The sequence below is a fragment of the Dermacentor albipictus genome, chromosome 5 (genome assembly GCF_038994185.2).
Source record: "Dermacentor albipictus isolate Rhodes 1998 colony chromosome 5, USDA_Dalb.pri_finalv2, whole genome shotgun sequence".
Taxonomy (NCBI): domain Eukaryota; kingdom Metazoa; phylum Arthropoda; class Arachnida; order Ixodida; family Ixodidae; genus Dermacentor; species Dermacentor albipictus.
Genome location: NC_091825.1, coordinates 164,047,847 through 164,073,313, shown reverse-complemented (window position 1 = coordinate 164,073,313; position 25,467 = coordinate 164,047,847). Strand labels below are relative to the sequence as shown.

General features: G+C 46.9%; 2 long non-coding RNA genes across 4 annotated transcripts in view; both read left to right on the top strand.

The window, feature by feature from the left end:
• The first annotated feature begins 441 nt into the window (after positions 1-441).
• Positions 442-3,407, top strand: LOC139060220 (uncharacterized). 2 transcript variants are annotated; one of them, XR_011514708.1, is made up of 4 exons: positions 442-520; positions 652-901; positions 2,887-2,961; positions 3,026-3,407. It is a non-coding gene; the product is annotated as an uncharacterized lncRNA (long non-coding RNA). The 2 variants fall into 2 exon arrangements; XR_011514707.1 differs by having other exon boundaries at positions 448-901.
• A 1,828-nt stretch (positions 3,408-5,235) lies between these two features.
• Positions 5,236-25,467, top strand: part of LOC139060219 (uncharacterized) — a 36,682-nt gene continuing 16,450 nt past the window's right edge. Inside the window, exons 1-2 of one of the 2 annotated variants that reach the window (XR_011514706.1) lie at positions 5,236-5,483; positions 6,898-7,048. This is a non-coding gene — a long non-coding RNA (uncharacterized lncRNA). The remainder of the gene's footprint in view (positions 5,484-6,897; positions 7,049-25,467) is intronic. The other variant, XR_011514705.1, reaches the window with a different exon arrangement.

Sequence of the window (25,467 nt, the reverse complement as noted above, 5' to 3'; positions counted from 1 at the left end):
GCGTGTTTGTTCGCTTTTCGGAAGGGTTTTTCAACATTTTTGAGAGTTTTACAGCGAACGCAACAATCATTGGAGGGGGGGGGGGGTCGATAGTTGATGGAACCATAGAGTTAGTAGAACAACTCTAGAGGAAAAGCTGGGCCGGAAAAGTGGGAACCTCTAGGGCGCCGCCCTGTTGCTACTGGTCAATGTGGCCAGCGCAATTACTATTGAAAAAGCTGAGAACAAGTACAGTTCACCTTATGCTTTGTCATCTAAAAACGCATACCTGATGGCTTTATGAAGGCGGTACGTTAATATTAAGTTTACAGAAAGCGATCGCTAAGTCCGTGACTTATGAAAATCACGATGTACGCATTCATGCAATAAAAGATGACGCGAATTTCGGTTTCGAATCTGTTTTTTGGATGCGTAGTAGTTTCGTTTGACATGCGATCGCGCGTCGACATCGGACGGTATGGCACACTCGTGCCTTATGTGCCACCGAAGCCCCGAAGTGGTCTGGCATATACCTTCACATGTAAGTAAACGAATGTATCTCCTTGTTGAGAATATCACGCGAGTAGGCAGCTCTTGTGGTACATCACAATCGTTTGAGAAGCGTCACAGTAGAGCATTTTTCTGCATCCGGAGCGGTGTTTTTATTTGCAGGTTTCCCTTCAGTAGGAAATTGCTGGACAGGCGGACCAGCGCACCGGAATTGTACTGGCGAAGCCACAAGCAACTCAAAGAATCTGTTTAATTGTTGCACTTTGAACAATCATGCTTCTACAAAGGCCACAGCAGATCAACAGCCTGATGCCGAGTATTTCTGTGCCACGAAGTAATCAAGAGGCGAGTGCCTAATGCGGACGAAATCGAGTGCATCGAGACTTAGAACGACAGAAAGCTGAGCTAGTTGGTAAGGATTCATTATGCAAAACAGAGGTGAGGCGTGCAGACAGGACACAAGAGTAGAGAAGTGGGCGGCGCTCGTGTTGTTTACTAAATACTCTACTCTTGTGTACTGTCTGCACGCCTCACCTCCGTTTTGCATAACGAGTGCATCAACCCACATATTAAAAGCGTAGGCATTTTGTTAACTGTGCAATATTTTCAACACTTCCTTGCATGCCATTTCATGTGGAATATCTTTTCTGGTCACAAATTTGTGCAGCGAATCTATTTGCATGATCGACTCCGGGCCTGTTGGACCGTTCACTTGCACTTGATGCTGAGTCTTTTACATGTATCCATAAACTGCAGATGTGCACATCTGGGGGTGCGATCTTGTACGCGTTCCAAAATAGAACGGAGGCGGTCCGTTCCACCGAGCCGCACATGGTTGGTCAGTTTGAAAGGTGAAGAACGCCAGGACGTCAATTGCGAAGTGATATCTGCTGTCAATCATTCCGTGTTGTCTGCTACAGGACAAACGCAACGGAACGGACTGCCAATTTCGCGACGGAAAGAACGGACCGCCTCCGTTCGAGTTCGGAACGCGTACAAGATCGCACCCCAGATCCCTGCGAGCATTTTCAAAATTCAATTATTATAGACAACAGGCACATATGCAATACTGACATAATCTCAAATACCACTAAGCAGCTGGGACACATTTTTGTTGACCATACTCGCAGGTAAAATAAGTACATCATGTGGACAGCTCCAGCTCATTTTCCTTAAGTCAGTGTATACAAGGGTTATGCAAAAATAATTTTTTTCTTGCGAACCGATTATTTTGCTGTATAAGCAAGAGAACCCACCACGTTAGTGTAACGTATCTTGTGCATCACACTAATATGTGCTTTCATTTACCAAGTGAGATGAGTTACTTTTATGGCTCATTCAGTCATATCACACTGCAAGCTGCATTCATCAATCTTCGATTGGATTTTGCAAATGTTTAATGAAACATGTTTCCCTTTTATGCAGATATGCAATGGCAAGCCCTTCCATGTGTTCCAAAAGTAAAATTTAAGCTCTAAATTAAATAAGATATTTCTAGTCAGAAACAAGCAAAAATGGTGACTGCAGAGTATCAGAAGCCCAAGGTACAGAAATGATGAGAAGTGTCGAATGATTTTAAGGAAAGAGTCGTATTTGAAAATGCAAGACTCTTTAGTGGAGGTCAAACAAGTCAATATAGGTAGAATACTCTGCAAAATTATGCGAGTGAGGGGATTTCGAACAATGGGTCAGGAAATGCATTGTTTTTCTGCAAAACAAAAGCTGATTGCCATTGCATAAGTCACTTTAGCATCATGATAAATTCAGAAATAAACCAGAAAACAAGACACCCAAAAATAAAAAAACCATTTAATGATATTCCAGCAGAACTTTTTGTTGGGCTAGTTGGTGCATATTACTGAAGTACTATAGCGCCATACAGACAACACAAGAAGAGGCACGAACATAAGCGCTCGTCCGTGTGTCGTCTGTTTGGCACTATAGTACTTCAGCCATTTAATGATGCTCTCTCCACACTGGGATAAATAAAAACAAACACATCACATCTAATGTGGACATATCAGATGCCTTGTGAAACACTAAAGGAACAATTCAGTTTCGAGCTATGGCACTTGCCGCATAGATGTGGGGTGGCCTTGCACCAATAGTGATAGTTACCACTGCATTTACAAATTGAAAGCATTCGTGCAGACAAGGATGATTCTTTATATTTTTGGCTACCACTTCAAATGCATCCACCAAGTGTTACAATGCTGCATGCAGCCATACTAAGGATCTCGCAACAACACCTGCAGGTAAAAAGCAGAAGCAGTCAAAGTGCTGGTGTGTTCTGGACACTATGTTTGAAAACTTTTAGGCAAGAAGAGTGCAAGAAGCAGACATAACTGCATTTAATTCCATAATTCCCCATTTAAATGGCCTTTTCTTTTTGCTTAGACAATGCCTACGCCTAGCCACAGCAGCTCCCTCATACAGACTCCACAAACCAAGAGGCCGTGGAGGCAAATGCAGGTAAGAGACAATAAGCAATAGCACTGGTATCGACATTCATCTAATTTCTTTTTATTTCATTTAGGCAGCCAGCACACCTCGAACAGCCACCTTGACTGCGGGTGTGTCACCCTAGTCGCCAAGGAAACATTTGAGGGAAAGTGACAGGCAATGTGAACAGCCACTTCTCCATGTAAACAATACTCTTTCTCTCGGATGACTCCTACGCCTCACCACGCCAGCACACTTGTGCACAAAGATGCCGCAGAGGCACGTGCAGGTCAGAGGCAAGAAGCAGTGGCACTGGTGTCGACATTTACCCAATTTCTTTTTCTTGCACTGAGGCAGCCAGCACACCTCGAACAGCCACCTTGACTGCGGCTGTGTCAGTAGATTCCTGTTGTACATATGCTCATAATAAACTTCAGTAAACCTGAACTTCATAATAAACTTGAAGGCAAATGGGACATTGATGCATTGTATTTTTGAACATTTATTGTACACATACAATACATGTTATACTTTGCAGTGCTACAGAGCGTATTTTGAAGCTTCCCCCTATATTTTGCACCTTTAATTACGTATGTGTTGTGTGGCCCTCAATGCAGTTCATGTTGTAGCAGCTGCTTTGTCTGTGTATCGCACATTGGCTTAAGCTCGTGATATCCACATACTTCTCTCACATATACAAAATAAAGTTCTATGTAGTCCTCAGTGTTACAACAAAAAATGAAAGTAAACAATCCGATCGTGGAATTATGTTTATTACAGTGATTCCTACGACAGTTACTGAGAAGTTGACAACTTGAACTGGTCAATCGGTCCATAGCCGCCTCTATTTTTCAAAAATAAAGGAGGCTATGATCCGTCATGGCAAGGAATTGTATGTATACATAAAAAAGGGGGTATGTGTGTGTTCGTAGTGGGGGTATAGGATTAGGGCGGTACGAAAAAATGTACCAACACCGTCCTCTAGACCCATTCCGTTAAGGTACCGTAACAAAGCGTATTATGCATAAAGTTCATACAACCAACTCTGATATTACTACAGACGCCAGGCGACGCGAGCTACATTTGTCATGATGCATTCGCGACTGCACCGGATGCCCTCCACATTATTCTCGTTAATCGTGCTCACTGCGCCGAGGCAAAAGAAAGACAATGGGCGCAGGTGCCTTTAAAGTATCTCGACCTTGCGAGGCACGGCTGCGCGTGCCTGGGGAGCTGTCCGTGCGAACACTCCCTGGCACACACCTGCCTCGGCGGCCCCAACCTACGTACCGTTCTGCTTCGAGCTTTGATCCCCCCACTGTCCCTCGGGTACCCTGGAGTTCCTGCGCCGCCTGCTCTACTATCATCTCAGGTGCTCTCCTGAGACTTCCGTTTGTCGGTTACATGTGCCCTACAGCTGGATCATTACTTATAATAATAAAAAACCCGATCTATCGTCACGACGATAGATTGCGAAAGCGGCTTTTGCAACATACCGCGCCCGTGCGAAGATAATTACGGAACGCCAACGAGGAATCTGACCACAGCTTCGAGCTCGTAACGTCGTCGAGTGACACTCCTGCAACAGGCGTGACCGCTGAAAACCGCATACCGCCAGAAACTTGAACAGGATCTTCCCTCGGTTGCATAACTGCCAGCTGTACGGCCAACATGGACCACACCCACACCATCCCGCAACATAGAATAAAGAACCGACTTATAAAGCCCAAACACACGGCTGCACGCACACATCACAACATCACAAGCGAGACGCCATGCTGCTACGCTGCTACTGTTGCCGGATTAAAACTGACTACTATCACCAAGTCTAGCAAGCGTCTCAGGAGCTGGCAACCTCGGCGCGTAGCAACATGGCGGCGCTCTTGAGGTTCCCGATTTTAATGCATGGGCCCTATGGGTAGCTTGTCCTCTAGAGTCAGTATAGTAACTCTATGGATGGAACGCTGCTGTTCCATTCGTGGCGGCATAGAGTTTCTCACTACATTACCTAGAGGGAAATCTGGCGCTGCTGCGCTGTGGTATGCATGGGAATATCCATAGAGTTACTATACTGACTCTAGAGGATACCCATAGGGCCCATGCATAGAGTTACTATACTGACTCTAGAGGACAAGCTACCCATAGGGCCCATGCATTAAAATCGGGAACCGCAAGAGCGCCGCCATGTTGCTACGCGCCGAGGTTGCCAGCTCCTGAGACGCTTGCTAGACTTGGTGACAGTAGTCAGTTTTAATCTGGCAACAGTAGCAGCGTAGCAGCATGGCGTCTCGCACGAGACGGTCATTTGCGGAATCGCCAGCTGCGAGAGAGAAAATCTGGGGGCGTTTGCGCCCTAAGTTTCTCCCTTTGCCTAGGTACCACGGAGGAGAAGTTTCTTTGCTCGTTTTGTATGCGTTTGTCCCTAGGCGAGCCGGCATTCTGCCATGTGTCGGCTGGCGATTCCTTCACGTCGATGTCTGTGTTCTTGACGAAGCCGTGCGTGCCGTGCGTCGTCCACAAGTTCTCCTCCTGCGTCTCCGTGGATGTTGCTGGTAGGTTTGTTGCACTTTTTGTCGCAACGGTAACATGCGTAACGTGCGACGGGATCAGTGAATCATTGATCAGTGAACCTGTGATATCGAGGATCAATCGGACAACTTTAATGCCATAGCATTTCGCCGTGTCCATCATGCGTTGGTTGTCAGTGCATACTGTACCCTTCAAGAGATTCGCCTGAACATGCATGTCTGCATGTTGAAACATATTTAGCACCCTGTAGCTAGGAAAAGCGAAAGTCGTTATGCAATTTATGGTCGTAGACCACTCTAAAAGGTGATGGCGGCCGCAGTGTTCCGACTGGCGTTATAGAAGTGGCGGGGTGCTTTTTTCGTCCCGACGATATAATGGATTTTCACCAGTACTGCGATAGGACGGTATACGTCACCGGCAAACGGAGCCCTCACGAGAGCTCCTGAGCTTACAATGACGATCTGTCTAAATGTACGTCCGATCCTGGCCACGGCGGCCGCATTTCGATGGGGGCGAAATGCGAAAACACCCGTGTGCTTAGATTTAGGTGCACGTTAAAGAACCCCAGGTGGTCGAAATTTACGGAGTCCTCCACTACAGCGTGCCTCATAATCAGAAAGTGGTTTTGGCGCGTAAAACCCCATACTTTAATTTAAATGTACTACGTCCGACGTGCCTGCTTCGCTAGCTCTGCGGCTCCCGCTTACCGATTTATTGCACATGGTTTTGCTGAAGAACCTTTATTTATATCGAAGGGGATATGCCAGTGGTCTACACTATGGCCCCTACTCCTCGCCCTGGAAGAGACACAAAACATCTTTAATGTGACGAAAGATGGCTCATTAAATCAATAATCCGCCATCACCAACTCGGCACGAGCGCCGCACGGGCGAGAAAGTCTTTCCGACGTACACCCACTTTAGCAGTACATTTCAACTCGACATAGGTCACAGATTTCCAGAAGCACAGGCTGGTACACTTGGCTCACTGTAGCCAAGTGTACCAGCCTATTACTGCCATTTTTATGAGACACCTACTGCTGCTATCCCTTGCCACAACTGCGCGTTCACTTCTTTAACAGCGCCAGGACTGATGCTTGGCATCAGTAGCATTCGTGACAGAAAATGCTTGCTCTTTGGCAACTGATGACCCAATTAATTTGCTACTTTCTTCTGAAATTTGTGCTCATAAGTGCTGCTCTTGTTGTCACTGTCAAACTGATCTCCTTTGTGTGATCCCTTGTACTTTTTCTGTACCCTTCTCCCTGCACATGCTTGATCACTTTTTGTTGCTCTTCCCTGTCGCCATTCCTCTACAGTGGCACTGTCTTTTGCTATATGTGCCTGGCTGTCTATTGCTTATGCCGCATGTTCACTGTAATGATTTCCTTCGCCAGATACGTGAATTATTAATTGCTAAAAAAACTTTTATCTGCAGGGTCTCCTGGAAATTCATCCACAGCTGGAAACCAATATTGTGCTTCATCCCAGACCACAGCTTATCTCCACATCAAAGCCTTTACATCTCCAGTCTCACTCACGTTCGCTCTGAACAGAAAAAAAAAAGAACAGTTGCTGCACTTCACAAGGCAAGAATCCATCTCATCATTTTCTCCTGCGGGGGGGGGGGGGGGGGGGTATTCTGTAAGAGTACACCTAGTGGGCTGTCCATTTCGGCCACTGCTGATTGGATTCAGCTGTGAGAGGAGGAGACCAGCAGCCCTAGCCAATCAGTAGCGGCCAAAATGGACAGTCCACTAGGTCGGCTCTTACGGAATACTTCTCCCCACCCCCCTGCTCACCACATCTTGCCTGCTGGGTTTCTCTTGTCATGTATGACTTCGCACATACTTTTCGTTCATGTTCTCCTTTCTGCTTTGTCACTACACCTAAGCTTTTTTTGTCGTTGTTCAAGCAATAGCTCTTCATTGCCATTGCTATTTTCTCGGCCTTCACGTATTCTATGGCAGTCACTAGCGTCATACTTACTAATCAGTGCGGAAATAACGGAAGACACACAGAAGGGCACAGGACGAGGGCTTTCTAATAACTGAAATTTATTGAACACTAGCATCAAATGTCTCTTACCTTTGGTTGCTCCATATAACTTGCTAAAAATGCAATAGAAATTTTTATCATAGGGCATTCAATCTTGGAGCATATTTAAATTATAGCTATTTGCTTTGTGATGAAATATTGCTTTGGTAAAAAACAACTAATTAACTTGGCAAGTTGTTTCCAAAGACTGCATCCTTTGCATGTCCAAATGTCCACACCTTCCAAGTTCCTAAAGAACTTCACAGCTTCAAAGGCTTTTGCTTCATAATTTTGCAGCTTAATTTGGCATTTTATCCCCGTTGTTCATCTCGTTAATGTGGCTGTTGTGTGACGGTACCGAGCTTATGACTTAGACCTTAGCATGAAGCAATGCTTAAAAACTGTTGTGCTCTTACACGCTTTATCAAATCACTGCTTTGTTTTAATGTTACTGGTGCTGTGGCTTTGGTGTTGGCTGCGAAACCCAAGGCCGTGGGATCAAATCCAAGCCCCTGCGGCCACATTTCGATCGGGGCAAAATGCAAAAAATGCTGTGCGCCATGTATTGGGTGCACGTTAAACCCAGGCGCTCAGAATTAATCCAGAGTTTCTCACTATTGCATCCCTCATCATCATTTAGTGATTTTGGCATGTAAAACCACTGAGCTTAATTTTTAAGTATTGTCGTTGCCCAGTACAAATCTAGATTTTGGACGTCACTGCAAATGTAACCAATACACAGATTTAAATACTTTGTCATCTAAAGAAGAATGGGACACTATAAAATGCAATAATCACCATTATGTGCCTTGAAGCCAGAACAATATCGGCACGCTAGGAAGCACCATCGCTATTGCCTGTTGCTTGACGACTCCAATACACCTCGTCACAGTCAAACAGAACAGCTTTCACCTCCAACTTTTGTCCACTCTCCTTTGCCTGTTGTCTAATAATCTCGCCAAATTCTATGGATGCTATCCTGTTCTCCAGCTGTGAATTGTGGTTGAACCACTTCAGACGTCTGTTGACTTGTTTATCTGACACAGTGAAGTAAAAGTGTAGTGCAGTGATGTTGCAGTGATACTCTTGCCAGAATAACCTACTTTTCATGAAACCAGTGTAGTAGTCAGAAGACTGGCATTTATGCCAGCTGCATTGCCAAGCTCCTGCACAAGAGCAGCGCTTAGCATCTGAGCATTCGCATCATTCTGAGTATTCTTGCATATCATTTGTGCTCGTTAAACCTTGCTACAAGACATTAATTTTCAGCAGCCAAGCCTGACAGTTCTGGTAAATTTTTTGTGCTCTGAGCTGGTTTGATGCAATACTTTTAATGGAATTTCTTTATTGCTGTTTATTATGTGGTCAGTGACAGGATTTTTTTAATGCAAGAGTTAAATGGTTCTTTCAGTGAAAAAGCCGGCAGCATCTGTAGCAGCAAAACGGTGCCTAATTTCCCGTTGACTGTGACACCATGTGAGCACACGAGGCGCGCTCATGACACTAGCTTGCACTTGCTGGCTCGTGTCTCAGCAGAGGAACGCGAGCGAAGGGGAACATCTGCTGCTGCGCTACTTCGCGAGGGGAGAGTGCATTGCTACGACAACACATCACCTTCCCTCTCGCAAGCCTGTGTTACCACCTGTTCCTTGTCTACTCAAGCTCTTGTGTGTGTTCTAACTGCGCCTCGGTAAGGCTAAATCAATATATGCCAAGCGTCTTAACGTGCCCGCTTGCCTGCGAGGAGTTCATATCTCGGCCTGCTCAGTGGCGTTCAGTTGGACATTAAAGTATTCACAACTCATAAGAAGTGCTTAGGTGTCCTCGGATTTTCTTCGTACTTAATGCACAAACTTTGAAGTCATTTTCCATGGCGAAATTAGTTAAATATCATCGTCCCTTGTCTGCTGTCCGTCCTTTGTGTGAGCCTTATACATCTTCGCAGCCACTCCTGTCATGCACAGTAATTTGTGTACTTGTGCTTGATTCTTCCATGGCATATGATTAATTAATGCATTTTATTTGCATGATCCAACTAAACATGATCTCAAAAAACTTCACTTGACTGCTCACTTGTCCCTGTGGCTACATTGTGTGGATGTACTATCACCATCAAATGAAATGCAAACAGCACAGTGCGTGCCTGTAGCATCACTGAATGTATAGTGCACACACTTCAATCATCACCCTCACAGGCATGCACATCTGGTTTCACAACACTGTGCAATGATGTTCGCCCTATACTGAGATATTTTTCTTTCTGTTTTGCTTCTTGTTTTCTTAGATTTTTGGGGGTTTTTTTTGCTTTGAAATAAGAGGAAAGCATAACAGAAAGAAAATTTGACTGCATTCAATGTGTTAGAAAATGTTCACTTCAATTTTGTTTCTCACACTTGAATCAAAAGCAGTGTGGCAACACTGAGTCTTGATGAAATGAATTGGCAGCCTCGGAAACTGTTCCCACTGGTAATCGAAGCTGATCTTGAAGGCCATGCTTTGGTCTACTGCAAAAACTGGAACTGATTTCAGGAGCTGGGAAATACGTTATGGCCCTCATTCATTGTTTTGCTTTTGCATCTTGGCAGTTTGCTGCTGCTATTTATAGCACAAGTGAAGGAATTGTAGCACAAGTAACACTGACATCTGTGCTGCCCTTTTTGGTGCCAGAGTGTGTGAAGGAAGGCTACTATCTGGTCTTGAAATCCATCGAAGCAGCCTTATTCCCAGACATCACACAGCCTTGCCAAAATGGCGGTTGGCATGAAGGGTCTAGAGGCAGCGACTTCAAATAGAATTTTCGACTTGTCGTACCAGAAATGGTTTTATTTCCAACAAACTTTGTTGGCTGTCCTCCAGGCGAAAAGCTGCAACATACAGCTTTAATGTGCCTGAAGGCCCTCGCATGGCAGCAGTAAGTCTCCTATCGGCAAACATATAACATACGAAACATTAATCTATCAGGATATACATTTACAATGTAGCAAAAGAAATGTGTGAAATCTAAAGAAACATTCATCTTTTCAGATAATTATATAGTACTTATAAAATAAATTCTTAATGTGCAACAAAGCCAAGATGCATATTATATGTATTATATGTCCCAAAATATCACATTTCAAAAATAAGCACTACAGACAATATGTCTAGTATGTACACTTGCTTCCAAAATATTACAGGGTGTGCGAGCGTGTGGCAAAACGACCCTTCTCCCCTTCTAGCTGTGCACCCATGGTATCGAGTTTGCACGCATGCGCATCCCTCCGAGATTGCAAGCGTGCATGTTTCTGCACTTCCTCATTGTGCGCTGGCAATATCCGAATGTAGCCGTGAGGTGCCTCTCTTGCGATGGGCGCAAAACTATGTGAAGCCTGAGCTTGCGCGTGCCGCTGCGGCTGCTTTTTGTCGAGTCACGAGCACCGACGCATATGGCCCGGTGGCGAACCCAACAAGTAATTTTTTTTTGAGCTGCACCATTTCGTGTCCAATCTTTGTTGTTTCTTTTTATGAATGGGGCATTCTCCCACAGAAGAGCGTGTCAGAAAATGCCCCTATAGAAGGAGACAGTATCAACTCCCATTGAAGACCAGCAGTTAGGACACAGAGACAGAGAAGCTGCCGGATGGATCTGGGACAGCGACGCTGGCCTGTACTTTCCTATCGTCTCCATTATCCATGGCAATCTGGTATGAAGAGCATGTGTTAGCCATTTATGCTTGAAGTACTTTTTCCTGGAAACAGTTAACAAAATGTTTTGCATGGAACAAAGAAGGTATGTTCACCTGCACAAGTATTGGCTCATAGGGAAGGCTGGCACATAGGCTGGAGGGATCAAGGTCGGGCATGTTGATCTGGACTGCACTTTTAACTCGAAGTCTATGGCAGCCTGAAAGCAAGAGTGCTTATGCTAATTTTCTGTTTGCCCTACGACATAGAATACACTGCCTACTTAAAGTACTCGGTAGAGCTGTTGAACAAGTCCATCTCAGGAGGAATTGTAGAAGCCCGGTAACCAGGGAAAGTTGGTATTATTTCACTGACTGACTGACTGAATAAACTTTATTGAAACCAGCAAGAGATGGTGACTGGGCCTAGGCCTCCCACATGGGGACGTCGAGGTGTTGCCTCTTCGCCGCCTCGCAGGCCTGCTGGGTCGCCCAGAGTTGGTCGTCAAGGTTGGGGCTACGCAGGGCAGCGTGCCATCTCGACGAGAGGGTCGTGGGGTTAGTGTCAGGTTATTGGTGCCTACAGTCCCAAAGCATGTGTGGAAGTGTGGCTGGCTGTGTCTTGCAGATATGGCACGTGGGATTGGGGTAAATGTCTGGGTAAATCTTGTTATAAAGTTGTAATGAGGGGTAAGTATTGGTTTGTAGCAGGCGGAAAGTTGTAGCCTGCGCTCGGGATAGTTTGTTGTGTGGGCCGGGGAAGGTTCTACGCTCTAAGTAGAAGGACTTCACAATATCATTGTAGCGTGTCGGGCGATCCCTACCGGTGGGGACAGCCTCCCCTTCTCCCGCGCAGTCAACTAGGCCTCGCGCTAGGGAGTGGGTAACCTCGTTGAGGTTGGGGAGGTGCGGGTGGACGGTGCCTGCATGAGCCGGGAACCAGACGAGTGTAACCTGATGGTTGGTTGAGCGGGGCTCTTGTTGCAAGATGCGCAAGGCTTGGTGTGAAATACGGCCGTTGATATAGTTGATAACGACGGAGCGGGAGTCAGAGACAATGGTATGACATGTTGGGTCTAGGGTGGCTAGCGCGATGGCCACTTCTTCAGCTTCCTCAGCGTGTGGGGTTACTAGGCTGATAGCATGTTGGAGAGACCCTTCACGCGTGGTGACGGCTGCAAAGCGGGTACCGTGGGGATATTCGGCAGCGTTGACGAAACTCACACCGTCGTGGCGAGTAAGCGATTTGGTGAGAACCGTGGCACGTGCTGTGCGACGTGCGTGGTTGTATTTGGGGTGCATGTTTCTGGGGATAGGATCGGCGTGAATCCAAGCTCGTATGGTGGAGGGGATCTAGTGCTTATGGCCGTGTTGATGGTGGTAGGTGATGCCGTGCGAGGTGAGGATATGGCGACCCGTGGCTGTGAGAGTGAGTCTCTCCAGCTGAGAGCGACGTTGGGCCTCGATGAGCTCGTCCAGTGTGTTATGGACGCCTAGTTGAAGGAGGAGGTCAGTGCTGGTGCAAACGGGGAGGCCGAGGGCTTGTTTATAGACACCGCGTAGGAGGATGTTGAGCTTGGTTTGTTCAGCCTTGTACCAGTTTAGATACGCAGCAACGTAGGTGATGTGGCAAATTACGAACGACTGGATTAACCGGAGCAGATTCTCCTCTTTCATACCCCCACGGCGGTTGGAGACCCGCTTCAAAAGTCTCATGGTGTTGGCTGTATTTCTCTTGATTTTGGCGAGGGCCATGCCATTCGCTCCGTTCGCCTCTATGAACAAGCCGAGCACACGGATATTGGTGACGAGGGGTATGGGGCTGCCATCCGTGAGATGAAGCGCAATGTCTTCGTAATGGCGTTTAGCGGTGGAGTATTTTGGACGGCGGCCACGGAGAGTAGGCCTGTAGAGAAGGAGTTCGGACTTTGCAGGGGAGCAGCGAAGCCCCATGCCTTGGATATAGGTCTCGACTGTTTCAATGGCGGATTGTAGCGCCGTTTCTATTTCGCCGTCACTGCCTTTGTGGGCCCAGATGGTTATATCGTCAGCGTATATGGTGTGGGTGACACCGTCCACTTGCTGCAACTCCTTGGCAAGATCGATCATGACAAGATTAAAAAGCATTGGGGAGATAACGGAGCCCTGGGGGGTTTCCGCGCTGCCCAAAGTCTGGGCGTCGGAGCGGAGATCCCCCACCGAAAGGAAGGCTGTGCGATTAGAGAGAAAGTCTCTGACGTAATTATAAGCGCGCGCACCGATATTAAGGCGTGAGATGCGGTCAAGAATGGTGAAATGGGCTATGCTGTCAAATGCTTTTTCGAGGTCGAGGCCGAGTATAGCTTTAGTACTACGTGTTCTATCTTCTAGTATATGGTACTTAAGTTGTAGCATGGCGTCTTGGGTCGACAGGTGGGCCCAGAAGCCAATGACAGAGTGAGGATACGCTGCAGTGTCTTCCAGATGGGTGTTGATTTGCGTGAGGAAGGCATGCTCCATAACCTTTCCCACGCATGAGGTTAGTGAGATGGGACGAAGATGATCGAGGCTAGAAGGTTTGCCAGGTTTGGGAATAAGGATGACCTTTGCTGTTTTCCAGGCCGGCGGAATGGCACCATTACGCCAGCAGTCATTGATATAATTTGTCAGGTGGGTGATGGAGGCATCATCCAGATTACGGAGGGCTTTGTTAGTGACCCCATCGGGCCCAGGGGCAGAACGGCTGTTTAATTTATGCAGGGTGGCTTGGATCTCAGCGACACTAAAGTCTTCGTCCAGTGGGGGGTTGGGGGCCCCGGTGTAGGAGCCGTGAGATTGCACTGGGCCCACGGGGAGATACTTGTTGGTGAGGTAGTCTAAGACTTGGGCGCGGCCGTTTCTTCCTTTCTGTATAGAGAAGTTTAGTGAGGCGATCTTGTTGGGAAGAGCGGGTGGCTTGGCTATCGAGGAGGTGTTTGAGAAGCTTCCAAGAAGAGGGACAATGGATCTGTCCGTCAGCAGTATTGCACAGTTCAGTCCACTGCTGACGGCTCAGAGTGAGGCAATGGGCTTCGATTTCCTTATTGAGGAGGGCTATTTTAGCGCGGAGGCGCCTGTTGAGACGTTGCCCTTTCCAGCGGGATAGGATGGATGTTTTAGCCGCGAGGAGATTGGCCAATCTACTGTCCATGCGCTCGACGGGGGCATCGGTTGTAACGGTGCGCGTGGCTACATTGGTATCGGAGTGGAGATTTCGGGTCCATGCATCAATGTCCTCTATGCGTTCCGCGTGCTGGTCAGCGGATCGATGCTTGCGAAATGCATCCCAGTCAACCCAAGTGAACTCACGGGGTTTGGCAGTAACTGCAGCTATCCGAGGGATAAGTATGGCAATGATGGAATGGTCACTACTGAGATCATGTTGTGTGTTGCTCCATTGAGCGTTGGTGACATTCTTGGTAAATGTCAGGTCAAGGGTCGTGTCACGGGAAGTGGAGCTACCGAGGCGTGTGGGGAACGTGGGGTCTGTAATGAAAGTGAGGCCGAGGTCTTGGGAGTCTTTCCAAAGGTTTTGAGCCGCCGTCGTCGAGTAGCCATATCCCCATACCGTGTGGGGGAGATTGAAGTCTCCACCAATAACGAGGGGGTTGGTGCCAGCTACGTTAAGGGCCTTCTGGAAGAGGGTGAGAAAACGGCCTCGAACTTTGGCAGAGGGATAGCTGTACACATTAAGGAGAAAAATACTTTCCTTACATCTCCTGGTGGGGATAAGTTCAACGGGAAGGTGTTCGATGTTTCGGTCATGGAGATTGTGTTCGATGGCGGTGATTCTCTTGTGGACGAAAGTGCAGAGGCGGCGAGAAGCATGTATCGGGATGAAAGGTTGGTAACCTGGGAGGGTGACCGAATCGATATGGGTTTCCTGAATCATGATGACGTCCGGTTGCCGGGTGAGGGTACGAAGGTGTTGACGGATGACTGGCTGTTTGCGGAGATAGCCTCGGCAGTTCCACTGCCAGATAAGTGTATCTCTGTTAGTGTGGGCCATGATGGGGATTGGGGGATGCCGTCAGGGGCAGTGCGGGGGGTTTGGAGGGTAGGATGAGCGGGCACGGGGAGAGTTTGTACGTGGGTTTCAATGTTTGTGACGCGCTGTGCCAGTGCGAGAACGGCGTGTTGCATGGATTTGACTGCGTTCTGGAGTGCAGTCATCGTGCTTTGAAGTGAGACTAGCATGTCCTTAACCTCTGAGCGCACTTGGCCTGTGGCTCCCTCTTGGAGGGCCCGCTTTTTGGGGGCTGGTGTCAGTAGAGCGTCGTGGCTAGAGGAGTGGGACGCTTTGGTGGGTGGTGTAGGAGCAGGTGTCTTGGATTGTTTAAGATCGCGAACCTCTTGCGAGAGCTGGTGAATTAGGTCGCGCATAATGGCATTTTCTTTTTTGAGGTGAGCTATTTCTGCGTTATCATTGGTGCTCGTGGACTGTGGAGAAGGTGTGTTGCGACCCTCTCGCGAGGTGCCCTTAAGGGCTTCTGCAAAGCTCACCTTGTTAGTAGGAGACTTGGCGGGTGGGGTATAGGTAGATCTGGATCGGGAACGGCGCTGTCTCGAACGTGAAGGGGTCCGGGAACAATGTTGCCTCGAGCGTGATGGAGTCCGAGATCTGGAGCGGGGCTTGGAGTTCAAGGGCGGGAAGTCGCTTTCTTGAAGGGTGGCTTGCATTGCAGCTCGGCGTTCCCCAACGCGCTTTCGAATAACGTATGGTGTCTTGCAGCGAGCCGTACACGATTTGTCCGCTGTAAGATGAGGGCCGCCGCACAGTGACCATTTGGGGTTACACGTGTGATCGGGAGGTGGGTTGCGGACTCCACAACCTCTGCAGATCTTGTTATTGGGAAAAGGGCAGACATCCATGCGATGTCCGAGGCAGCCGCATTGGTAGCAAATTTCTATTTGCTTGTGGAATAACGAGCATGGGATTAAGGTAGCTCCGTAACAGACCAGATATGGCACGTCGGGGCCACTGAAGGCGATAACAACGGTGGTTGTTGTTCCAATGCATTTTGCGGCTAGTGCGAGGGGGTTGTGGGTATTGATGATATTGGCGTTGACTTGCTGTGGGGTATCGGAGAGGGGGATTCCGCAGATGACTCCCTTCGTGGTGTCCTCGGCGGCCGTCTCATACGCGTTAACATCGTGCGTGACCCCATTGACTTGAATTGATTTTATGCAGAGATACCGGTCGGCGTTCTGCAGACTTGGCGTACTTACAACGACAATGTTTTGTTGGGTGTTGGGGCACACCATGTCTTGCTGAATATCTGTTGGGCTGAGCTGTGCGGCTTGGAGAACGGCTGTAGTCACGGTAGGACTACCAATTTTGGCAATGTTGAGGGCTCCCTTGGGGCGAATGATAATTTTGATTTGGTTGGAAGGTAGCGGAGGCATGCGTCCAGCCTTTAGAACTTGTGCCTTGACTGGTGGCCTGGTCTTGGAACGAGAACGAGTGCTTGAGGTTTGGGTAGAGTCATTTTGGGGTGAAGAGTTGTCCCTCAGCTTCGCCGGTTGGCGAAGGCGAGTTGTTCGCCAGCCCGTCTCGGCGGCCACTTCGAGCTCCATGCTCGTTGCTAGGGCAGAGAAACTTGATCGGCGATACGGAACTCGCTCGAGTGCGCGCCGCGCATCCGGTGCGCCCGGCGTGCACGTGCGGCGGCGGCGTGGGCGATTCACAAAAATGTTCGCAGCACAGGAAAATGTCCGTAGCACAGGGAAATCGAGTGTTCCACCTGAAAATGAGGCGTCTACGGAGTCCTGGTATCTTCACGGATCGACTGGTGTAAAAATTAGGCCACAATTCGCAAGAAAATGCTGCAAAATCATTTCACGAACACAGAGCCGACGCGAGCACGTCTACACTCCTCAGCGATCGCAGCGCCTCCCCTGATTTCACTGAGAGGGAAAATTAATTTGCACCCATTCAAATCTGAACTACTGGAGGCACCAGCACCTAAGCCAGAGAACCAGGGCTAGAGAGGCTAGCTAAGACTGCTTTCATCAAAACTCGTAGTAACATGATGGGAAGATGTCTGCCAGCCAATAACCGCTTCAACTAAAACTGTGCAGCATAATGTGGACAAAGCAAGACATAAAAGCTATAGAGACAAGCCCACGATAACTATGCTCATCCCTGTAATGTTGTTTTCCTTTTTCGACGATGCATGGCACAGTTTTACTTCAAACTCGTGTTTACAAAATGGCCTCATACTATGTTTTATTGTGGAGTAACTGTTTATTCTGTCACATAGTCAGCGAGATCATTACAACAGTCAAGTGAAATGTTTACCTCTGCAAGCAGCAACAAGCTTTCAGCACAAGCTTGCATGGGCTGTGAATATGCACAGAGTAAGTGTACGACATGGCTTGTTGTGTCAGGTGTACTGTCACATTGGCCAACTGTATGAGGAAGCTGGGAGGTTCGAAGCTTGAGAGTACTAGTTATAATAATGGGAAGAATGTCATATAGCAATAATTCATTACAATTGAACCTTGTTGTATGAAACAATTATAAATAGAATTATTGCTTAAATAACAGGTGGTGAATCACCAAGAGAACTACATGTATATGAAACTTCATACATCAAACTTGCTCAGACAGTAAATGGATATATTGAACTCCGCAGCATTGGACATTGGGACACATATTAAAGGCTTCACTGCAGTACATTGGCAGATCCTGGTGGCGCAAATAGGACCTACAAATTCTGCATCGGCTAAAGGGCAGAAAGCGCTGCTCTGAATGTATCTATGTTGTCAAAGCCTTTTTAACAAAGTGCTCGCACCTTCAAAATCCTTCGCTATGCAGGTCACTTTGTTTTAAAGGTTGCGCAGCTCACTGCTCACAATAGCTAAGCACTTTCAACAAAAGAAAATCTTTAACAAGAATTCAAGAGAGACTTAATGAAATAGACCGCTAATCTTTCTCTGCAAAATATCCTTGACAGCATGTTCTACTGTAGCCACGCTGTGCTCCATTGAGGTTCCCAGCTTGCTCTCCAAGCAAATGCAGGAACCATGCAAAGCTAAGCCCCCGATTGTCTAGTGCCCCTAAGCCTCCCTTGCTACAAAATTTTTGGTCGCCTTCGTTGACATTCGCGGCCTATCCATGCATTCATCAGCCGTTGGTCCGTTACAAGTAGCATATGAGGTGAGTGAATCCTGGGGCAGAGCAACGGAACTAGTAATATCAGCACGCTCTTCAAATACACTGCTGTTAGCGCTAGGGCACAGCTTACCCTGGTGACATCTTCGCGGGGCAGTGGCGGCACTGCTGCGGCATTCGTTTTATAAACATAAATCAGCCGCCAGGGACGCATAAGTTTCTTTGTTTCACAGGCAAATTAATTGTGGTCTTCATTGTAGAGCTGTTCGATTGTAATCTAGTGCTTATGCTGACGCTACTTGCTGCATGCAGCGGTTCGTTTTCCTCACGTGATAGTGTGTGACGCTGTTGTATCTCAGCTTTCGGACTTTAAAACCAGCAAGCATCTAAAATGTGCTGCATAATAGACAGTTTTAGTTTAGCGTACATCACTGCGCATGCGCAGAACGCTAAACGACCCATTGCATATAGCGTACACACACTATTTCTCAGATTTAGCATTAGCGTCTTTGTGTGGTTTGCGGAATTTGCGTGAAACATGGCGGCGGCCCCGGCTGCCAGCTTCGAATTGAATTTGGCGTTGCTTTTGTATATGGACTTCGTTCTTAGCAACTGACTGTGTAAATGGCTTTCGCTTAGTCTCAGGCTGCTACGATGACAGAGTATTATGGATAACCTTGTAGTGTTTTCGAGATCGCTTCTCGTTTCGAGTGAGTCGAAGCCTAACGAAAGAAACATCCGACATGTTAGCACCACCTATAGCTACAGTCGGGAGATAGCCGCAATGACGGCACATGGCCTCTGAGATCTGAACATCTCACAGGCCAACTAAAACTAAAAAAAATGTGTGCTGATTAGCATACGCTATATATACTATGGCATACGCTACAGCTGCGTACGCTAAATTAAAGCTGTCTAATGTCAGACCCATAAGTTAGCTTCATCCCAATACAGTGGTGTTACACATTCAACTATGCACTTAGCATTGTGATGAAGTATACCAACAGTGGGAAAGGGTCACAAACACTGGACATAGCAAGGTTACGCGGTCAAGCATACCATAGCGCTGAAGCATACTGAAAGTGGAAAAAGATAAAATTACATGCAGAGTATCCTGTCGGAGTTATCTAAATGATGCATAAGCATTTGCTACTGATCACCTACTGTTTTGTCATCATATGCTGCTGCGTTTCATATAATTGCGAGAAATGCCACGAAAAAATCATGAAATGGAGAAGCGCAGATGCAACACCAAAATGTTAAACCAAGACCAGCATGAGTATGAAGCAGAGGCCAGTAGTAGCACTGTTCACTCCTTTTATATCATGGTGCGTTTGGATGATGTTGCTGCTTCATGGAAGATGAGCACTGGCCAATGCATGCTGTTCTACGTGACGTAATTGAACAGTGTCACGTTAGGTAGACGTCATACGTAGATGTGGTCAATGATGCTGCCTCCTCTCGATGCAAACCATTATCAACTGTACATCAGCGGCCGCTGCTTATGGCGCGGCTGCGCAGGCCCGATCTTACAATTCGCTCGCTCATGCCGGCCTTATCTTGAAAGCAATCATCTTACATGACGGACGGGTTTACTCATTGGGTAAGCATAGAATCCTTTACGCATGTGTCTCTTCCTTTGACTTTCCCACTCCAGCTGCTAATATCACACATGCCACGTCGGGAGGGGGGGGGGGGGGTTCAGAGTGTGTATATACATGACAGGCACAAGTAAGAGAGGAAAGGAGATGGGAGAAGCTTGTTTTCACCCCACTGCATCGAATGTGCACAATGCCCTGGCCGTTGTCACATTAGCCACCTGACAGCTGCAATTATCCGTGACTCCTTTCGGAAGCACAGAAGAAACTGCGGCGCTTACGTGCGAGGCGAGAGGGGACACAGATAGAACTGTAGAGAGAAGAGGGAGGAGAAGAGGCATTTCCCGTATAAGATGGGGGAAGTGACATGAGAAGGCAAGGAAACTCCACTAACATACAACAGCAGTTGTGGGGTGCTTATGTTCAAGGCACATAAGTATAACTTGTTTGCTGCTATTTCTGAAAAAATAAACACCATGCAAATATGTCAAGCGGGCAACTCGCACAGGGCGTGCAGAAGCAGAGCCGCATTAATTAAAATGCACCGCAGCGTCCAGGAAACACTACAGAAGTGGTTGACCGTCAAATCAACACTTCTGTGCCTGCCGCATTAGCTTTGCTGCTATGGCATTGCGAGAGGTCATGGATTTGATCCCAATCGTGGGAGCCACATTCGACGGGGGCGAAATAGAAAACCCATGTGCACTTAGATTTTGGGACACATTGAAGAACATCACGGTGTCAAAATTAATCTGGAGTCTGCCACTATGCCGTGCTTCATAATCTGAGTGTCGTTTTGGCACGTACAGCCCCATAATCCAATTCAAGTTTAATACTTCTGCCATAACGCGATGTGCCATATGAGGAAATGACAACACTCAACCCTCTCAGGGGTTATAAGATATGGCCCACTAAAATGCCTCATGCAAACACCCCTCTCCCTGTGTGTTCTGCCTATTACGCAGGCAAACAGCAGTGGTGCCCACAAGGTAACGTTTAACATCAATTCACCAATCTCATGTTAGCCTAAATGTTGAAGAAATTAAGCTTTAGCCGTCAACACTGCTAATTATCATCAATCAGAGCATCCAGCATGGAAAGCTTCACTTACATCAATTCCCACAGGGTGTGGGATCTGCATAATTTTTCCCTTTTTCCTCATTTTTGTGTGCGTAGCATGAACAGGAAGATGTTCCAATGAGCTCAGTTTTGAAAATATACTATTATATGTGCAATCTCCGGTTACGGTAAAAGCACCGAGACCCTAAGAAGTGTACAGGCAGGGATTTAGAGCTATTTCCGGCAGGGTTGTGGTGATTTGGGCCCTTGCTTCGCCCATCTTGCAAGCTCCGTATACGAGACTGCAACACAGCCTTGCACATGTTCCCGACTATACATGCGCACATGTGCCGTCATCTGTCACAGTATGAGCACCGAGACATCTAATAACTCACCTGACACCCATTCAAAGCTGGTTCTGACGTTGCTGCAGTGATGGACCGCAATACATAACGGAAGCTCCAGTGCATAACACAACTGCATTGTGGTGAAGCTCAGTCTAGGGCATTGGCATTGAAACTTGTTTAAGCAATCACATTTCCTCAAGCCACAACCAGCATGCGTATTCGTGCTCTTAAACTGCACAAGGGCCATCCATATGTCGACGTGTCGGAATGTTAAGTCAGGTGTAGTTCCGACCAGAATGCACATAATGTTTGGTATGTCTAGAAAGTGTTCCTAAAGTCACTTCTGCCGCATTACAGTTGAGTTAAGCAAGGAAGCTTATGCAGTGTATTGCATTGAAGCATATTAAAAGCGAAAAATTGCAGTTTAATTGCTGTGGTGATTTAAGCCCCTTGTTTGGGGGTCCATGACCATGCCCCTCTGGAGGGCACAAAGGAGCGAGGAATCATGGTTGGAGAGCATGACACGAACCCTGGCGATGGAGAAACAGCTTTGATGACCTGCTCTACCGAAACTGCACTGCTTGTTCAGCAGGCGTTAATCAAGAAGCTAGAAAAATGAAACCTAGTATTCCGGATATTTATTGACTACAGCAAGGCTTTTGACAATGCAACACAAGATTCTATTAACAGAGTTGACTGCCAACGGTGTACACGGAATGACACATTTTGTTTTGTTCGTATCTGCTTGATTGCAGGCAATACATTGTCATTGGAAATAGTATTTCCTCCGACAGGGCAATATTGTTCGGTGTCCCACAGGGCAGCATTTTAGGTCCCCTTCGACATTTACGTTAATGACATGATAGACATACGAGGGTTGATCCAGAAATAAGGTTCCCATCAGTTTTAGAAAAAGACAACATTGTTTATTCTCATAGAAATTTACATTATTGGAAAGATGAAACTTACATAATCAACATCTTTTTCTACGCATTTTTGTATACAGTGCTCCAATTTCTGTATCCCAGTGTCATAGAAGTCTGCCGCCGACCCGTTGAGGAAGCATTTCACCTCTTCCGACTTCTTCATCGCTCCGGAAGCGTTGGCCACTCAAATGTTCCTTTAGCTTGGGGAACAAGTGATAATCACTAGGTGCGAGGTCCAGACTGTACGGTGGGTGGGGCATGACAGTCGACCCAAAGTTTGTCAAAAGTTCCTGGGTTTGACAGGAGATGTCAGGTCAAGCGTTGTCGTGAAGCAGTGTTACACTGGCTGCCAGTCGTTCTCGCCGGCAGTTCCGGATAGCTTGCCTGAGTTTTCATAGTGTTGCACAATAGCTCTCAGAGTTCATTGTTGTCCCACGTTCCATTAAATCGATCAGCAGTACCCCCTTATGATCCCAAAAAACAGTGGCCATGACTTTGCCAGCAGAAGGAGCTTGAACTTCTTTGCGACTGGTGACTCTGGGTGACGCCACTCTTTGGATTTTTATTTCATATTAGGAGTGAAATGAAACACCCACTTTTTGTCTCCCATAAAAATGGAGTCCAACAATCCTTCCTTATCTTCTTGACAATTTTGAAGAAACTGGCGAGCACAGTCAAGGCGTTTCTCCTCGTAGTCTGATGTCAATAGCTGCGGTATCCATTGAGCACAACACTTCTGATACCCCAATACTTTAGCCAAAGCTCTTTCCACTGTACCGTAAGAACTTCCAGGAATTTGAGCAATAAGTTCACGGATGTTGATCCTCCTCGATTGAAGCATTTTGCGTTGGGCCATCTTGATAACCACCTTCGAAACTGACGGTCTTCCACTCTGTTCTTCATCGTGGACTTTCTTTCAACCAGCACTAAACTCCCTGAACCACTTTCGGACGTGTTGAACGGACATGCACTTGTCGCCATACACCTCTGTCAACTGATGATGAATATCCACGGGTGGAGTCACTTTGGCGTGCAAAAAGCGAATTACGGAACGAATCTCGTACTTGGCGGGATCAACAATGGGAACCTCCATGTCGGACGGCTGCTGAGCCAAGAATGAGCGGTGCAGCGAAGCAAAGCGCAGCTGGGGGGAATGGAGAGTGGGGGAACAGCCGCGTGCATGAGTGTTGCCGGACTTCACCTCGCACCTTCCCGTGGGGCTGGAGCTCTTTGGGAACCTTATTGCTCGATGAACCCTCGCAGAAACCGAGGCAACAACCATTCTATATGTGGATGATACCAGCCTGTTTGTCTCTGGTCTGGAGGCTTGCGATGTCATTCCTAAAGCGAACGTGCTCCTTTCCACTTCATTGGGATGGTCCAGCCACAACAGCCTTAAAAATATTATTTCTTTCTAGAACAGTTGAAATTACAAATTTACCCAGCACTATTTGCGTCTCACATTAACTACTGCATGCGTGTGTGGGGCACCACCGTGAACACTAACACAAGCTTTTTCTTCAGAAACGTGCTCGTCGGAATTATTTCTAACATTCCATACCTCCACACAACATCACCACTTTTCAAACTGCCAGATGTGAATGGCCTTCCTTTACTGTATTCATACTTTTTCCTCTAACAAAGTCTCTTCACTTGTAAAATTACTGTCGGGACTACAGCCAGGATAGATGGCTCGTGCCAAAAAGGCTAACAATTTATCTAATGCAATCGCTAACCTGTAATGTTCCTTAACTTCTAAATAAGTATGAAAACCAAGGCATTATTAATGTTCATGTCTTTATCCGGAAACGCGAAATAATTTTTGGTCTAGAATCATTCATTACATGATGCCTGCACGCGGGAACAAATGTATGGATATCTGTCACTGGAAGTTACTAATGCGCTGTTCTTTCTCTCTCTCTCTCTCTATATGTATATATATATATACACACACAGACACACACACACATGAACATGACATAACATGAACACAGTGTATATATGTATATATATATTGTACACACAGTGTTCATGTTAGTTTCGGTTGGGACATACAGTTGCACTGTCCACCCCTCTTTACTATTTTATAACTGTGCAATTACCATTGTTAAGCACGAGCTAATATAGTATGTAGTGTATCACTATATTGTCACGTGGTAGTGATGTTAAAGAACACAGCAGCAGTACTGTGAAAGACAAAACTAGCTTTTATTGGGCGAACCTGTGCACACAAAACAGCCTACACTTAAAGCACAATGATAGCAGCGAACACAGTCGGCAATCGTCGAAAATCTGATCAGCTAGTCCAGCGTGTCAGCTTTTATACAGTAGTCATCGAATGTTCCAGACTTGTTGGGGCTCGTGTGCCTTCCACAAAGTTCTACACCATTCGCGACACGCGATGAAATCAGATAACACAAGGTTCAGCGACAACAGACAGCGGATAGAAGCATCGATAACTTTCCAGAAACTTCGGATACATGCAGGCGCGTGCCGCGCTGTGCGATAAGATTTGTTAGGCAGCGAAACGTGGTCGCCCGATAAATGTATGTATACACGTGTCAATATATAATATATAATTATATGCGTGCTTTATTTTTCTTCACCCGCCGTGGTTGCTCAGTGGCTATGGTGTTGGGCTGCTGAGCACGAGGTCGCGGGATCGTATCCCGGCCACGGCGGCCGCATTTCGATGGGGGCGAAATGCGAAAACACCCGTGTGCTTAGATTTAGGTGCACGTTAAAGAACCCCAGGTGGTCAAAATTTCCGGAGTCCTCCACTACGGCGTGCCTCATAATCAGAAAGTGGTTTTGGCACGTAAAACCCCAAATATTATTATTATTATTATTTTCTTCTACACTGACTGCTGTGCTGTCAAGCACTTTCAAGCTGTTTGCAACAGCTTCTCGCTTGACGGACCCCAACAAATTGTAACGACTTCTTAGAAATAAAGTTCTGATTATTAGTTGTCTCCGTGCTCATACTGTGACAGAAAACTGGAATGCATGTGTATAATGAAGGAATTCGTGCTGTGTCCCCTCACAGTGGCCCCTTTGCATTCGTGGTATACTTCACCGCAGTGTATGATGGCAAAGTTGACTTTAAGGAACCGAAATTTGCAACGCTTCTGGACTCGTAGATTTTTTCATTGGTGCGTCTAGCCATAGCCACTATGGCCTAGTCCCAGGGAGCCCAAACAGAGGAAACGGAGGTAGAAATTAACGATAAAGGTAATCTAAAATG